The sequence below is a fragment of the Vanellus vanellus genome (genome assembly GCF_965231255.1).
Source record: "Vanellus vanellus genome assembly, chromosome: 11".
In the NCBI taxonomy this organism is placed as follows: Eukaryota; Metazoa; Chordata; class Aves; order Charadriiformes; family Charadriidae; genus Vanellus; species Vanellus vanellus.
Window position 1 is genome coordinate 3,231,301 of NC_138916.1, and position 17,805 is coordinate 3,249,105.

Genomic DNA, 17,805 nt, shown 5'->3' on the forward strand with positions numbered 1-17,805 from the left:
AACGCATACTCTTTCGCACCTGGGAACAGCGCAGAGGAGACGCTCATCAGGGGAACTGCAGCTGACAGCGAAGAGCAGCCGCAGCCAGCTCAGGCTGATCGACTCCCTTTCCCGTGTCCTCCGTGGGAGCGATGAGAAAAAACAAGGACAGGGGGCTGGGGGCCCCCCCTCTGGGATGCCTGGTCCGGCGCCAGGCAGGCAGGGAAAGGCAGCTCCCATGCTCAGAGCTCAGCTATTGTCCCCTTGGCCCCAGGGGACAGGAGAGCTGCACAATGGAGAGGCCCCGCCTGGCCCCTGCAGGGCTGGTGATGGAGGAGGAGAAGGAGGAAGGGAAACTTCGCTGTAGGAGCTCTTGTAGGAGAGGAGAAGGTCACTGTGACTTAAAACTGGCTCTGCAGCAGCCAGGTGAGCGCTGCCTTCCCTCCTGCTCTGATGGCCTTCAGCCTCCTGGCTTTGAGATGAAGGGTTCCCTCCCCTCTTTGCCCACCCTCTGACAACTGCCTCGTAGATTTGGCTCCTGCACCCTCTTGCATCTGGCACGCCTGCGGCTTTTTTGTGCCCCTGCGTATGCTTAATCGGAGCTGTGAGTTCTCATCCAGCTGGACGAGAGAGGAGCTGCTGCACTGCCTTGCAGCTGAGGGACAACATCCCCCTGCCCACGGGATAGATCATTTCCTACCAGGCACATCCCAGCATCCCACCTCTCCTCAGCAGCCTCCAGCTGCGCTGTCAGCATCCTCCCTCCACGGGCCAGGAGGGATGGAGAAGGTTTGGAGCACCCAGGCCAGAGCTCACACACGTCAGGGGAAGGATGCGCTTAAAGCCACAACTCGTGGGCTCCACGCCCCAAACGTGAACAAGAAGTGAGCTGCAAGACCTAGGACCCATGTCACAACCAGTTGCTGCAGACGGGAAGCTTCCCAGGCCCAGCTGGGCGGAAGAACTGCCTGTCCTCCCTTCTCTTTCCTTCCTCTTTCACCTTCTGGCTTTTCCAGCTCCTCTTTCCTAAAAACATCCTCCCTTTCTATCTGCGTCGCCAGCTCAGGTGTGGGAGGCTGGTCCTGCACCGCAGCACAGCTGTGAGCCTCATCCCCTGAGACTTTTGCCATCCTTCCGTGGGGTCCGCGGGTCCTGCATCCCTCGCCGGGGACGGTGCAGCCACATCTGGGCAGCTTTGAGCAGCCGTGCCGGGGCTCAGCTCCGCGGCAGGGTGCGACACACGTGGCACATGTAGACCACCCTGTCTCCTACCATAGTTTGCAGCAACAACAAGAGAGAGGCTGCTCCTCCAAGGGGAAAAAAAAAATCTCCTCCAACTGGGAATGACCTCTGCTTAGCGTGATTTTCCTCTCTCCCGCTTTTCCCTTTTCCAAAGAAGAGGGGGCCTCTCTCCTGGCAAGTGCTGCTGCTCCCAGCAGACAAAGGCTGCGTCTGCCTCAGGAGCTGGCTGCCTGCGCAGACAGGCAATTAATCAGTGGCACGTGTCCCTCTCTATTTATAGGGGCACTTGGCAGGACAGGCAAAGGACAATCTTTGCACAGCCCAGCACTCCCCCTCCGCCCGGAGCACGCTGCGCAGGGGTCCCCGCCAAGGCTCCGCAGAGCCGAAAGTAAAAAAAAAGACTTATTAGAGGTCACTGGGGCTACCGAATGCCTGCTGGATTTGTGGGGTTTTTTCTTCTCCGCTGGTCGCACCTCCTCGGGGGTCTCTAAGCCCTGCGGGGTTAAATGGTGCCCAGCCAGCAAGGCTTTCCCATCACCGGCATGGCTAACCAGTGGGGGGGATGCTGCCAGCCACCACCTCGTGATGGGAAACCCTGCCAGACCCACGGGCTGCCTGTTTCACAAGGGCACTTCAGCTGCAAAGAGGGAGGGTGGAGGTGTGCCACGGTGCAGCTTCTCGCTAACGCAACACCTCCGGGCAGGGGACGGAGGGCAACCGGGCTGCACAACAGCCAGGGTCGGGGGATTCGGCAGTTGGGAGCCCACAGCTGGCAAAGCCCAGCTGGATGACAGTCCCTGCCTGCTCCCTGTCCCCCTCCCCAGCCCTACCGTCTTCTCCTCTGCCCAAAGACTCCTTGGAGAAACTCCCGAGCATGTGCTTTGCCTGCTGGAGAAGCTGGCATCCAGTCTTTTCAGAGTGACTGCGCAATTCATTTGCCTAAGTAGCCCGACAAGCGGGAAGCCAGCCAGGCATGCCAGCTAGCCCGAGGAACCTCATCAACCACAGACTCAGTCTACGCTTGCTGAGGAGAGGACTAATCCCCTTTTTACCACCCATCTTCCCAGCAGTCCTCAAAATCCCACTCTTAGCCCAAATTGCAGAGCGGGCAGGCAACAACCCACGCACCCGGGAGCCCCGAAAGCCCTTCTCCCCCATCCACTGCCACCACCACTTCAGCAAACTTCACTCTTGTTTTCAAACCTCCAGGCCAGCCCCTAAATTCGCTGCTGGTCGAAGAAAATCTGTACCCGCAACCATTCTCCACTCCTCTTCCTCCACCCCCACCTTTCACACCCCCGCGCTCCTATTACCTTTGGTTTCATTTCGAGGCTTTTGCACAACACTGCCTCTTTCTTAAGCTCAGCTCCGAGAGAGAACCGTGCCAACCTGCAAGGACACGCTTCCCTCCAAACAGCCAGCAACAAACCAGCCCAAAACAATAATTTGGTTGGCGCCAACGTATTATTTATCCTACTGCTCCCCGGGGACGGCACTGAATCACTAAGCTGAGAGTAAACAGCTCTGCTAGCCAGGACCCAGAAGCGTGTTTGCGGCTCCGGCGCTGATTTAACTCGATCTGGAAGAGAGCCTTTTAAAGGTGTTTCCGTCAGCGGGTGCTGGGGTCCTCATCTGGCAGGATCGGGGTGTGGGGGGAGCAACCCTCCACCAGTATAAACGGCTTCAAGAGCCGAGGGGTGATGAGGCAGAGAGCACCTAATGTCCCCAAAGAAGGTGACGCACCTCTCCTAGCAAGCCGCAGGGCTGCTTTTGACGCTGCAAAGAAAGGCTTGCCCCCCTCCCCGGAAGGGGGAAGGCACGACCCTGCCACCAAACCTCCCTCCAAAATCAAGTTCGGGGCTTCAGAAGACACTGGACTCATTTCCAGAGCCCGGCTAACCCCGCCGAGTCCCTTCGCCTGGCATTTACTGCAAACCCCACCGTCAGCGCGCAAATCAATGGCACAATTGTCAATTGAAATGCTAACCCCGGTTCGGGGGAATGAATGGGAGAAAGAGCGGCTTTGTGCTTTGCAGGCAAGATGGGGAGTACCACACCAGATTGAAGAAGAAGAATATTAAACGAGGGAGAAGGAGGGAGCCCGGTGCATCTCGGAAGGATGCCTGCGGGGTGAGGTCATGGAGGAGGAGGAGGAGGGAAAGGAAGAGGGAGATGCTCGGGATGAGATGAGGGCATCCTAAACACACAGAGCAACGCAGATAACAGACGGAGCAATCCTGCTTCCCATCTGATTGGGGCAGGGGGTGAAACGAGCTGCCTCCCTAAGCAAAATCCGGTTTTAACGACACGCTGAAGGGCTCTCTGGCTCCCTTTGGGTCCAGGAGCCGCCCTTCAGAAAGGCACCAAGAACATGGGCAGAACCTGGCCCTCCCCAGCACCACGGCGAGGACGGATTCCCAGAGCATCCCAGAGCTTGGTGCAGGGGGGGAAGCCTGCCCCCCACCTCCAGAACAGATGTCCAACCGGAGAAGCAGCGTGGGCGCGCAGCCTGGTTGCAGGCAAACTCAACAACCCAGCTCTCATCCTGGCTGGAGGGCTGACTCAGCTACGGCAGTCCTTCTCCCCTCCGCAATCCATCGCTCCCCCGAATCTGGCAGCCGGCTCCGGCATCCCAGACGTTCGGCTTAGTCACCGGCTTGCAGGGCTCCCGGCGCCGGGTAGCGAGCGAGTCTTTGCGGGTCTACAATTCATCAATGCTGGGGGAGGACCTACGTCTCCCTAAAATGGGGGTGATGCTTTGAAGCTGCTCTGGTGCCAGCGTTTTAAAATAAAGAACTGAAATAAAGCTTGGGAAAGATTAAAAAAAAAAAGGGAAGGAGGCTGAGATAAGAACCTGCTGGTTCTTGGGAGCCGCGCTGATGCAGACGAGAGGCAGATCCTTTACTTGCTGCTCATATAACCCTCGTTAAGTGAGAAACCCTTTGGAATATAAAGAAGGGAAACCGGGAAGGTTACGGCGTTTCCCTCCTCCCTGGCATTACCCCCCTTCACACCACGGCTCCCACACTGCCCTGAGCTGGGAAAGCTTAGCTTGTGCGAAGCTGCCCGCGCTCTCGCAAGCTGCCGTAGGACGGGGACACGGGGCTGGGCCGCCCACACCAGGATCGCGAAATGGCAAAACCGGGATTTACGCCAGTACGGTGCCAAAGGCAGCCAAGCCTCCAGCACCGCCACGCTCCCCGACGCCCAGGCAATCCACCCGGCAGCCCCGGCAACTCTTCTCGCTGTAACACATTCCGGCGCTGTCAGTCGTCACCCGTCACGCGTCCTACCCTCCCCGGCACGACGCCGACGACACTGCCACCTGCTCCGCTGCCTGTAGGTCTGACAGTGAGCACACTTCCTGCCTGAATCACGGCACTGGTCGGATCCTTTCCCGGTTCCCTGCTTTTCCAAACAATTCCTCATTTCCCAGGTTTTATTTCTTCCTTCCTTTTTTAATAGACAGAACAGATTACTAACTTGGTGGTGGCACGTCTCTGCTGCAATCCGACTGGGATCGGCTCTGACAGCAGGAGGAAAACCTGCCGTATCAACGCTGACTCACAGACGTGTAGTGAGGTCCCCTGGGTCTTGTCCTCTCCACCTGTGCCAGGAGCCCTCACCTCCCAGCAATGCGGGCCTGGCCATGACTCAGGGCTGAGTGATGCACTCCAGGCTCCTGCACATCACCCCGCTTTTGGGAACACGCTCTGACATCACTCCACACTGTGGTTCCAGTTTCACTGTTCCCCCCCCCCCAGCGAGATCAGGAGAACAACCCCTGGATTTCCTAGCAGATACCAGCCCCGGGAGCCCCACCAGCAGATGGTTCCCTCTAAGAGAGCATGGGAAGTCCCAGCACCCATCCCAGAGGGATGGAGACACCCCACGGGGCTGCCATGGGTCCCCTCCATCCCTGGGAGAACGACTGGACTGAACCACACTGCTGCCCATCCAAGAGCCACACGCCGTCTGTCTCCCCCAGCTCTGCCACGGGCGCCGGCAAGATGCCAAGCTGCATTTTTATTTTAGATGATCTATAAATTTCCAAGTTGAGACATTTCGGAAGGAGGAACTATGCCTCCGGGGTGCTGTTAGGTTTTCCTTCCCCCGTGACTTTGCCAAAAGGGAGCAATGTGACACAGGGGGATGGACGCCTCGAACAGTCTGACGGGCTTCTGGGACGCAGTAGATCCTGCAGAAACAGAGGGGTTTTTTTATAGGAACAATTTGTCTCTAGATGAGACGATCCCAGGAGGGACACTCTGGGAGGGTTTGCTCTGACCTGCCACGGAATAATTGAAGGGCTGTGAGTTGCAAGGTCTCCAATACATCCCACGGAAAAGGATACGGTTTTGTGGGAGGGGTTTCTCGGAAAGGGGCAAAACGTCAATACAATGTGGGAAACCCCTTCCTTCTCGTTCCTCACGAAAAAACCTGTCCCGTCATCCCCTCCCTACCCCAGCTTACACCACCAGCATGCTGCTGAGGGATTGAGCTGCACCCCTGGGAGCTGGGATCCCTACAACCACCTCTCAGCGCTGGGGGAAGAGAGGCACAGGCTGAAGGATCACCCCTCGGGGAACATCATTCAGGGTACGGGGCAGCCCTGCACCATTTCGGTTCAACCTATGTTCCAACATCAGTCATTTCTCAAAGAAAGCAAAAATACAAAGAGCAGCACCAATACAGCCCCATCCCCTAATGGATTTCTATCCTGGATGCCAAAGAGCTCCTTCTGGAGCCCTCCCAGCGCCAAATATCATCTTCGTCCCCTCTTTCGCTCCCTCTCTGTCCCCTACCTGTTCAGCTTGGCGCGACGTAGCAGACTGGGAGCATCGCCACGAGCCCGGTGCCTGGCACATCTCCGAAGAGCTTTGTGCTGCCTGCCTTCCCCTCCCGGTCTCCCCTCTCCCCTGCCTTCTTTTCAGGATGCTTGCAGGGACCGGCCCCCCAAAACTCCCCTGCAATATTAGTCTACCACGGGCCAGAAGGCATTGAGGAACAGCAGCGGAAACCAGACAAACAGAAAGAGTGCTAAAAATGTCTCTTGCTGAAGCGGGACCAGACGCAGATGCACGTGTTTCCTGCTCCTTAAAGCCCTCTGTGCTCTCTGAGGGACCACGCGGCTCCCTGCCACGGAGAGACCCCCAGCTCATGCCCGTGGCCACCCCGAGAGCCTGACACAGCAGCCACGCTGTCTAAATCTCTTCTCTCCCTGCCCCGAGCACACAGCACAAGCAGGAAACCCACTGATGAAACACAGGTACGCTCATTACTAGCACCGACCGACGGAGTCCAAGAGCAGTCACCGGGTGTGACCGGCAGCTCTGGCAAGGGCAGGGGCTGGAAAACAGATCAAACAAGCCTTACTTAGCACCAGTTATCTCCTACGTACTTCATAACCGACGCGGCCTCTCCCGTCGGGGCAGGGAAGGGCACTGGCCAGGTAGGGCTGAGGTCAGAGCAGCTCTGCCTTTGCTTTAGCCAGACAATCCCACAGACGCATCCCAAAAGCGTGTGCGCGCCCCAGAAAGGATAGAGTAAGTAAAATGCTTTCCCAGTGGAGGCAAAGTGCTTTTACCATCAGCCCGGGGCAGGTAAAAGCCCTGACCGCAATTTTCCCACACCCTCCATCCTGCAGGAACCGCGACAGTTCGGTTCCCGAAAGCAGCACAGCTGAGAGCAAGGGCTTGGGCTGGGCGCTGCTCTCCTTTTCGTTTCCCATCCGCGACCATCATCCTTCATGCCGAGAAGCAGCGAGGCCAGCACTGGGCTGGACAGGAAACCCACAGGAGGCTGCAGAGCATCGGGGGGGAGGGGGGGACAGGGGACGTTTAACCCTGAAACCCGTGCAAAGGCGGCCACGCACTTGTGGAAAACCCAGAAGAAAAAGGTGCAAGAGCACACGCAACTGGGAAGCCCACGTTACTCAAACCCGGACCCGATTGCCTTACACATTTCACTCCTCTTTCTTATTTTAAGTTTGCAGCGAGTCAGAGCGACGGGTTTAATCTGTTTGGTATTTCTCATCCTGTCTCTCTCCCCCAAGACAGTTTGGAGACAAGAAGCATTTAATCATCTGCCAAGAAACCTCACGCTACCTTTTCTCACGCCGCTCCCTGACTGCTTCCGACTCCCTCTAAGTACCCCTCCAAAGGAAAGAGCGAGGCCACGGATATATCAATAACCTCTATATCCTCTCCGCAGCGGGACTTTTCCACCCTTGGCCAAGCCACGTTCCCGGCTGCCACCATACGATGCTCCTCGCCTTTTCTTTGGCTTCTTCCCACTCGCTTCCGAAGACCCCGCAATCACGGGGTGCTCGTGCGGCTGCTTTCCGCTGCCCTCGAGAAATCCCTTCCATCAATAGCAAAATGCTCCGGAGCAGAGGAAACGATTCAGCCTGAATTATCGGGGATATATCCCTACAAAAGATCTCAGCCTGTGCGCAATCCAAATGCCCGGGAGGGCTGCGCTAGCACAGAGGAAACACTCAAGCTCTAACTAGATAAATATGCTTTTTTAGAGTTATACTACAGAAGGCAAATATTCTGGCGCATTAATGATTTCTACTCTATTTCTGGTAAGCTCCGGAGCGTCTTGGCAGCAGTATTCAGCGCAGGGGTGAGCAAGAGCAGGAAGAAAGAGGGGAGGAAAAAAAAAGAAAAAAAAAAAAACCCTCTCGGTTTGGGAACCCAGCTGCTGGGCACGGGCATGCCTGCTCAAAAGCTCTTCCGAGCGCTACGCAGCCAATACCCCTTTGCGAGGGGCCTCCAAGCCAGAGGCAGAGCCGGCAGCGGTCCCAAACGCCCACTCAACAGGCAACAAAAGAGACCCCCTAACCTGCAGCCGGGAAGGAATTCAAAGCCTCTGCCATCAAGCAGGGCTTCGTGAAGACGGGCAGCGCCGCGCGGGGCTCTGCTGACCCCTCCGAAGGTTCGATCCAGAGCGCTCGGCGCTCCAGGAACGATGGGTTTCTCCTTTTTAAACGCACGGCGACCGGGAGACGGGCACGGCAGCGTTTTCTACGCATGCTGACACATTACTGATATCCCCTGCCCGCCTCTGCGTCCTCACCCCCCACCCACCCCCCCAAAAATTATGCAGCACTGAAGCCTGTGCTGTGCTGCAATACGAGTCCAGAGCCTTTGATTTCATGTAGCAGTGAGGCTTGTTCATCTAGCAGGTACGGGTTTTTTTTTTTTTTCCCCCCCTACCGGCCCCAAAGCCGAGCTGCTGGCTGCACCCTACGGATTGCAGGTGCTAAATTTAGAGCCAGGTTTTGTTCCTTTCCAAAAAAACCCGTTCTCTGTAATGACAGTCCCGAGCTGCGCCGTGTTCCTGCTGGAAGCTGGGGAACTTTGGCCTGTGGTTATGGTATTTTATTATACGGTCACTGGAACAACGGCAGAGCAACAAAAGGATGCTTTTAGCAGGAGAGCTGCTATCAGGAGAGCACGGCTGCCCCTCCCACTAGGAAGATCAGTTTCCAGAGACTGATTTATCTTAAAAAAGCCTTCCAGAACAAAAATTGCCCCCAGCGTCTCTATAAGCCTCCACCAGCAAAACAGCCGCTTTACCTTTCAGCTTAATTGGCAGCCATCTCCTACCTCCCCGCTGCCGGTTAGGGCAGGGCAGCTGAGAAACCCCTTCTCGGGCACAAGCCGCCTTCTCCCGGCCCAGGAGAAGCTAGCCAGGAGGTGGACACGGGGTGAGGGTCCCTCGTGGAGCCTCCAGCCTCTGCAGAGGTTTAAAGGTGGGAAGACAGATCTGTGGCTCTGGAGCAAGGATGAAGTTTCAGTTCCCTACAGAAAACATACGAGATTATGCACGCAGCAAGGGGACTTTCTCGCTAAATTGGGAAGGGCTCCGGCACGCTCTTTGCAGCCCTCCTACCTGCTGCCGTAGGCTACCCACCCCCGTAACGAATGTCAGCTAGGTCTCAGCCCTGCAGCCTTCTGGGTTTGTGGCGGGGAAGGCCACGCAGACCTCCTTAACATCCCCTTTCTGCCTGCTTGACCCCCACCCAGCAGGAACACACAATACCCATTCTTCTCACGTCTATCTTTGGTCACAGTGCCGCATTACTCAGCCTTGGAAAGCCAAACCACCCCGTTACAGTCAGCCCTTTGAAACCAGACGCTCACATCAGACTTTCCAAAACTTGCATTATCCAAGATACGAGCAAACCCAAGCAGCCACACTTGTTGTGAGAAGCTCAAGGGCAAGCGTCTGGCCAGGGCTGTCCATGCATTCCCCAAGGAAACTCCGAATAGCTCCTTAAACTTGCGATGCCCTCTCCCTCCCAGTCCACATATGCCCAACAAAGGAGAATAATTTAACCCAAGTGGGTAAACAGCTGTGGAGTCATCGCTGCAGGAGGATGCTGACACACAGTTAACAGGGTTCAAACTGGGGACCGGATATTTATAGCGCTGGAGAACCAGAGCTGTCATTAAGGGCAATATTAGGTTTATTATACAAAGCCCGTTGCTTCAGACTTAAGCTCCTCTGAAATTAGTGGAGCTGGTAGGAGACGTTTCCGCATCCAGCTCCTGTGGCACTCTTACAGCATTCCTCTGTCACAACAGACACCGGACGCAATGAGACACAGCCCACGACACCAACACCGGGTGGAGCTGGGGCTGAAAAGAAAAGAGCGCCCAACAGGAGGAACAAGTCCTATTCTTGGAGCAACCAGGAATAGCCGCACCACCATAGGATGTAGCTCAACAAGAGAGAGCCGGCTGCAAAACAAGCAATTTCCTCCCTCCGACTCACCTTCCAGCCCTTTTTCTGGATACAAGCTTCTTTAAAAAGCATCATCTACTCAGTACTTAGATTTAGTTTGTACTCGAGCACGCAGGCTTAGATTTAGTTTGTTCTGCTTTAAGGCACCGAGGAGGACTACGTCAACTACAGAAAACCTTCCCAGGCTAATTTTCTGCAATTCTGACCCTGATTCAGCCCGAAGGGGCTGGCGCAGAGCTGGGCAGCGGGTCAGCAATTTGCATCTGGCTCTTTTTCCCAGCCCTGAGCATTTCGATGAAGAAGCCACAACTTTTATTAGTTTGCCCGTGCCTGTTGTTTTCGTGTCACGCTCTTGCAACAGGAGGTGGTTGTGATTCACTCGCTTGGTTTGTTTGGTTTGTTTTTCTTTTTCAATCTGCGCCGAGCAAAAAATATTTTCAACCAACATTTTATGATACCAGCGTCGCTCACCCTGTGAAAACGAGCCGTCTGCAGAAAATAGCGTTGCTGGGAAAGCGAGAAGCTTTCTCCTGGAAAATTTCGACGCTCTGAGAGCTTCATGTGAAACTGTCCTACAAAGATGTTTCACACCCGGCGGGCCGTGGCTCCTTAGAAAACAGTGCCACTGTCATTGAGGAGTAAAAGCTGGTGCGAGCACCACAATCTCTCCTTTCGCCACCACTCCCCACCAGTAAGAGTTCCGCCACACCTCTGGTCAGCTCTCCTCTACCCTTTGCCAGCTGAATGCAGCCCCATCGCACCGGTGGGCGTGAAGAGCTCCTAGAAGAGCTCTTAGAGCACTCGGTGTGTTTGCTGGCACGGCTTTCCCATGGCAAGGAGAGACAGCTGAGCTTGGCAAAGCCCGGGAGCTACTACGGGCAGCGTGGGCAACTTCCAGGAACTGCCATTCCAACATTCCCACTGCGACGCAGGGCAGGCTAGAGCCGGAGTACCCAGTCAAGGCAGCCAAGGGTTAAGCGGGTAATCTTTCTTTTGCCCTGCAGGACCTGCTTATCTCCTTCGAGCTATGCACCAGCTCAGAACCAGTCCCCTCCAGCTTCATCTGTTAATGAGAAAGCAGGGAGTGATTAAACTGTCAGACCCCATCCTACTCCAAGGTGTGAGCGCAGCAAGCAACCGCAGAGAGGCTGTAAGTTTGTCTGGGACCCACACACGTGCGGGTAGGGAGGGACAAGACCATCTTAAGCACGGCAGCAGCTAAAAATCGTTCCCATAGCGCACCAAAGGCTCCAGGCTACGGGAGCCTGACCCAGCCCTCGGGCTCCTTGTTGTCCTCACTGCACTCCTCTGTTCTCTCCCGACGCTGATGCTCGGTGACTTTCCGGTCATGAGACAGCCAGCCTGGGATGCCACCCTCCCGCTCCGTACAGAGGGGCTGTATCTGCCCGCTCTGTCACCGGCACAGCTCTGCCCAGCCCCGGGACACGGCGGTCTCCGTCTCTGCAGACGGATCAGAAGGGTAAACACGATTATCTGCGCTGACAAGCAAAAGCTCAGTGTGGGATGGGAAGGCACCTTTTGCAAAGCAAAGCCAAGCCAAGCCCAGCTGGTCAGCGTTTAGTTTAGAAAAAATACACGGAGGCAGGGTGAGAATGGAAATTAAAGGGAAGATAAGCAAGAACACAGTGTGCAAGGTTGAAGCACTTGCCTCTGCGCCAGCCGAAGGCTGCTAAGGCTGAACTCACTCCCACTCTGCACATCTCAACAGATAGGGAACTTGCCATTTACAATCTTCCTTCGTTAAGACGCGGGGAAGGGTGATAGTCAAAAGATACCCCGAATCGTTTGTGCGCTGGGTCAGCTGCAAAAGGGGAAGGGGGGCAAAGTCCTTGTCAGTAAAAAGGATCTTAAGCGTTTCAGATATGACCGGTGGTCTGGAGCTGACCTCAGCCTTTTGCTCCGAGTGTCTTTCCCCTAAGAGGAAGAAATCCTGCAGAGTCAGATGTGTCTTCAAATAACTGCTTACCCAGCCGGACCCGAGACCAGCCACCTGCGCCAGCGGCTGGGAGGGCTCCAGGAATCCCTCATCGTGACTTCGGTGGCAAATGGCTCCCAAGCAGGGCCGATGTTGGGGCAAACCGTGCCCTTTCCTTGCCCCCCCTCCTGTACTGCGGCATCAGGGAGGCAAAACATAGGCAGAACAAGCATCCGCGGCCGATGCCCCGGGGCTGGTTTTAGACGCAGTGCGCGCAAGAGAAAGGCAGATCTGCAGAGCACGGTGCTCCAGCCACCCACCGCCGCAAAGTCCAAGTCCCCAGGACTGTGAAATTACTTAAACCCAGGAAGCTCCGAGCACCCAGAGAGGCAACTTGGTCTCGACTCCAGATGTGAGGTTCATGATCGTGCCACCTAAGCCCACCCATGTTTTTTTTTCCCCAGCTCGCAGTGTCCCCTCGCCTATTTCTTGCTGTGAAACCGGACTACGAGAGACCGTGGGGCAAAACAGCAGAGTAGTCCAGGCTGCCTGCAGCGAGGCCAGGGCTCTCTCCATAGATCCGGCGGGATGCTGGTGAGGGGAGCAAGGCTGAGAGACGGAAGGGCAGCTGCAGCTTTGCCCAGCACCTATTTCCTCCGCTCCCCCAGCGCCACAGCCCAGGGAGGGATCCCACACACATTTTCTTCCCTCCTGGAGAGATCCGGGCTCAGGCCAGCACCGGGAATATCACCCTTCAACATCTCTAGGTGTGTTTGCTGACACTGCCATACCTGGTGCTAGTGATGGGCTGCAAGAAATTTAATTACGTGACGAGCTGCCAGCTCCCGCGGAACCCAGGGCTGAGGCCAAGCGCTGCACCGCGGCAAACGCAGCCCCGGCACCAACACCCACGCAAACGTCCTGCACCGCTGCTCTTCCCCATCCTGCTCCCAGCCTCCAGGAGCGGGGCTCAAGCCGCAAACCGAGCCCGGCCACACCGTCACCACCACGGCGAGGGATAAATCTCTCTATGCAGATGAGAACAGGAGCAGCGTGCTGACCTGCAGGTTTTACTAAAGATGCTGCGCTTGCCTTTTCACTGTTGCCTGGAGCACTGGGGAAGTTAGAGGGCTCCCTGCCACCCACCGCGTCCCTTTTGCCCCTGTCCCATTTCTTCGCCCTCCTCCACAGCCCTCCTCTCCACCCTCCTCCTCACCCACAGACCCACTTCCTAAAGGGCAGAGGTTACGCCGAGCAAAATGCAATCTGTTAAACAGGACACGTGAGTGACTCTTAATGAGTGTTCCACGCAGATACCTCTGATACCTCCCTCACCGAAATCCCTCTCGGCCTGTCCCAGCTAAGCTCTCACTCAAAAAAAAAAAAAAAAAAAAAAAAGAAAAGAGAGAGAAAAAGAGATAAGCGTAAGCTAATCCCCTTACAGGGAAGTGTCCTAACACTAATTGGCTTTGGTGTTTGTCGGTGACAGACCCTTGCTGTGTTCAGTGCCGGGAAAGCCACCATCTGACACGGATGCAGGGAAAGGCCAAATGACCGTACTGCGTGTGCATGCCAAGCACGGCCCACAGAGACAGGTGGAAATCAAAACCACCCAGGCTTGCTCTTCCCCCCCCCAGCACAGTTTTACTCCAGCAGGGGCATTTCCAAACACACCAAACCCCTGGAATTCAACTCCCTCCATCCCCAAGCAGCACAGGGGAAACGTCAATGGAGAAATACGTGACCCCCATCCTCTGCTCGGTCTCGGGCTCTGCGCCTTCTCCCCGACTCCTGCATCCCGTTTTCTGAGCTGCTTCGCTTCCCAGGGAATAAAACAAACGGCGCAATGCTAGGAGCAACCTTTGGCTGCCCTCCCTGCCGGCGTCTCTCCCCTTTGTGTGACGGAGGCCACCTCCGAGCCGCACACCCACCGCCCTTCCCTCCGCTCCTGGCCCTTCACCGGGCAGGCAGCGGTCGGCCCGAAGAAGAAGAAGAAGAAGGGCATAATAAAAAACGGCAGAAGAATAACAGATGGCGCAGAATAAACCACGGGAAATTCACGTCCTCTGAAGTTGTCAGCACATAGGAAAGACAGAGGAGCTGTTGTACTGCAGAGCAGCATGAGATCCGCAGCTCGGCTGAACCCCACCGGCTTAGCCAAACACCAGAACCGCCGGGGACAAGACGGGGTCTTTTGTTAAAGCCTCCCTGGAGGGTATTAATCAAAAAGCTTGGAAGACACATGATAAAACCCGCAAACGTTAGTCTGCTCTTTTCAACACACAGAGCTTGGGATGTGTTGTAAGCTCGTCCCCTGAAAACATTTCTTTGTTCAGTTTCTGCTAAGATCGGATCTGGTTATAAGTCCTTGTGTGTCATTTCAGGTGTATATATTTTCTCGGAGATCTTCTGCAAATATTTACTCACAGAAGTCATTTGCAGCTAACAGGATAAGTACATCAGATGAATAAGAAAATTAACTGTATAATGCACATACACTTCTCCATTTCTGCCTGCAAGTTCAGGGAAATGGTTACTGTGTCTGTTTCAGGGCTTTTCGACAGCCTTTAACACACCCAGCTTGTAGGAAAATGTTTTTAGAATATATGAAAGAAAGGACTTGGCAAGAACAGGGCTCTAAATATTCAATTGAAAGCAATCAAGGGAGACAGAAAGACCCTTCCTGACATCACAGGCATTTTAGCTCATTTTAATGAGAGCCAAAAGTCTCCTGGAAGAGACAAAAGAAAAAAAAAAAAAAAAACCAAACAACCCAACTCTTCTCAAAAGACAAGACACAGGTAGAAAACACACAGTGCAGGGAGTAGCTGTCAGCTGCAGACGTTGCTGCTGCTGCATCACACTGTTGCAGCCGACCACAGCCCCGGGACTTACCTTGCGGAGCCGTGATGATCCTGGGGTTCACCTTGGAGCGCCCCGCTGCCCACATGCCCAGCTGGCTGGCCCACAGGGCCACGAAAAGGGCAACGGGAGACCTCCTGCCCATTTCTACCGATGCGGCGAGCAGCGACGGTGAGGCTTGTGAGGCTGCCAGCCGCATCACTCAACTTATGCTGAAGAGGGCAGCAACCACGACAGCCAATGACTGAAACAGAGGGTGGGACTACATTTAACTTCCCAGAAAGCAAACCTTATTAAAAAAAATAAAATAAAATAACCAAAAAACAGTCAAGCAATTCATTTAGCACTTCATTTGGTACCTGCAGGCTTTGCTGGAGTCTTTGGTCCTTCTTTCTTCCCCCCTCTCCTTCTGTAAGGGGAAGGTGGGAGCCTGGTGGCTTTGTTCACCTTCAGGCTCTCGAGAAAAGCTGCAGCTGACTCAAGGCTTGCTATCAACTTATCACCGAGGCTTGTAAGAGGAACACTAATGAAATAAGAATGAAAATACGCACGTGTAAGAACGCACAAGAAGCAATGGGTGCAGGGACCGGTAACAAAGGACGCCGCTCCCAGTTGCTTAAACAGAGGGATGTGTCGGGGCCCGAAAGCCACGCTCGGGTAGGGAGGCAGCAGGAACCGACTCGCTAACAGAAGACCCCACTCTACCGTCAGGAGGATGCGGCACGGCCGCAGCGCGTCTCGTGTGCCGGCCCTCCTCCTGCCAGCGCTACGACCAGGTAATACAAGGGCTACTCCTAGCAAAACAGAACGCTGCCCCGAAAAAATTCCATTCTTCGTTACCAGTCAGGAAGACGACGAGACAAAATACCAGAGACGCGATGACGACTCAGCACTGTCCCTTATCCTGTGTCACACACCCCCTCGCCAGACCAGTCGAACTCGCATCAGGCTGCGGGTGTGGAGTGTCACCTCGGAGCGCGGGTGGAAAATCCACCAGGAACTGGGGTGAAGAAATACTCCCTTCCTTAAGACACTGCCCTAACTTTTGTCATGCTAATGTTCTCCCAAAGGATGGGATGCTGAGCACACCCCCTCAGGGCTGTGGGCACAACCTTCGGAAAGTCACTTGGCTTTTACCAAACCTCTCCATCCTCCGGATTCCCCATGGGGAGGTCAGGAAAGGCTGACGGTCTTTGTGAAGCGCCGTGAGGTTTGTTAATGAGAAGAGCAGGGCATTACGTGCAAGGAAAGCGAGGTCGGACGTGACCAGAATAGGAGAACCCCACAGGGAACTCACGAGGATGAGAGACGCAGCTGCGCTCTTTAAAGTTGGTATTGAAGCTAGACCCAGGACTGCTCTGCTCCTAGAGGAGACGAACAGCGGCAGGAGCAAGAAGGGGGCATTTTGGAGGAAACAAAAAAATTAATGAGCCGGCTAATGGTGAATTTTAAGGACCCAGAGGAATTTCCCCCCCGCCCCCCCCCCCCCCCCCCAACTCTAAGCACAGGGTTTCATTTTTCTCTTTAACCAAATATCTGCTTGGGTAATTACGGTATGATAACATACAGATCATTCTGCTTTTTCACTTTTGGACATGGTGATTCCCAGCCTTGAACCATTTTGCATTGCTGCTCACCTCGAAACAACTGTCCGCTCCCCAGCAGAGACAGCTGTATTTCTTTATCTACCCCATCGCTCCCAGAGGTGCTAAACCCTTTTATGGCTTGTTTTCTTGCCGAGAAGCCTTCCTGAAAAGCATCTAATTCATTAAGGCTCTTTCACGCAGTCAGGAGTGAAAAAGAAACGCCGTTTGTAAACCAACAGCCTAAGCCATGCGACTCATGCTAGTTCCTTAATAAACATGGGGACGGAGCATTTTGCATCCACCCCAAATTTGGGCTACGCTATGAGAGTTGCACATGTTATTATCTGCCTTGCCTTTTATGACACGACGCAGCTGGTGGGCTGGGAAACTGGCTTTCAACTCCCACTCTTCACAAAGTTGCCAACTGGAAACACAGAAGGGTTCTGATCAGAGATGAACGAGGAGAGTTTCTGCCTTATTAGAACAGTAAATCCTTTGCTTTTCCCTTTTTCTTGCCCTTAACTAACACAGCTGGGGACTCTGCATGGTTAGCTTTCAGAGTTTTGTTGGTTTTTTTTTTTTCCACCTGCAGCTAAATACAACGTTCTCATGTGCAAAATTCAGCTTCAAAGTCTCCCAAGACTTTGGAATTGTTCAGCTCTGGCTCTTTCAACGCAAAATACCACTCCACCTCCTAAGATCAGGAGCTGAGCCACCCCATGAACACGACTGTATCGTGGTCCCGGATTCAGAACGATGCTCTAACACGTTTTGCTTGCGCTAAGCAAGAGACTCAAGCAGACAGCTTGGTGTGTATCAATTAAATACAAAGCTGCGTGAGCTCTCTGCGTGCCAGCTCACCAGCAAAGCAGCCTGCAGCAGAGGAGAACAAAGTCACGGTGGTAGAACAGGCAAGCATACACGAGCGTTCCACCCAAAATGCTGGTTGCAACTCTTCAAATGAACGGTCTTCATTAAAACGGAGCTTTCACCCAAATGCCTTTGCTCCCTCCGGCAGCTACAGCTCTCCTTAGCATCCTTTTTTCCTTTCCGCAAGCTCCATCAGGGTATCAGTGTGACTGATCAGCTGGGGCGAGCTCGACTCCCACAGACGTGGAAACATCGGATCATTGCAGAGGACAACATTGGGAAAGCGAGCTCAGCACACGGGCAAGATCCGGAGGGTCAAGGGAGTGGTACCCGCACTGTGCAACGGGGGAAAAATAACCCCACGGCGAGTCCCCCACGGGCAGGGCTGTCCCACAGAGACAGACGAAGCAGCACAGAGCAACACTGGACACATTTGATCAAGTTGCAGCCCAGCTTGTACGCTTGGGAGGAGCGCAGAGCTGAGTTGAAGGTTGCTCCAACCCTGTACCGGTTTGCAGGGGGTGTTGAATATAGAACAGTGCCCTGAATACAGCCAGAAACCCGCTGTGCGTT

At 54.6% G+C, this 17,805-nt stretch overlaps 1 long non-coding RNA gene across 1 annotated transcript; it reads right to left on the bottom strand.

The window, feature by feature from the left end:
* Positions 1-14,949: 14,949 nt before the first annotated feature.
* On the bottom strand, positions 14,950-15,523 carry LOC309676528. Its single transcript, XR_014269601.1, has 3 exons — positions 15,482-15,523; positions 15,136-15,299; positions 14,950-15,020 (listed from the first exon to the last, which is right to left on the bottom strand). It is a non-coding gene; the product is annotated as an uncharacterized lncRNA (long non-coding RNA).
* Between the last annotated feature and the right edge of the window lie 2,282 nt (positions 15,524-17,805).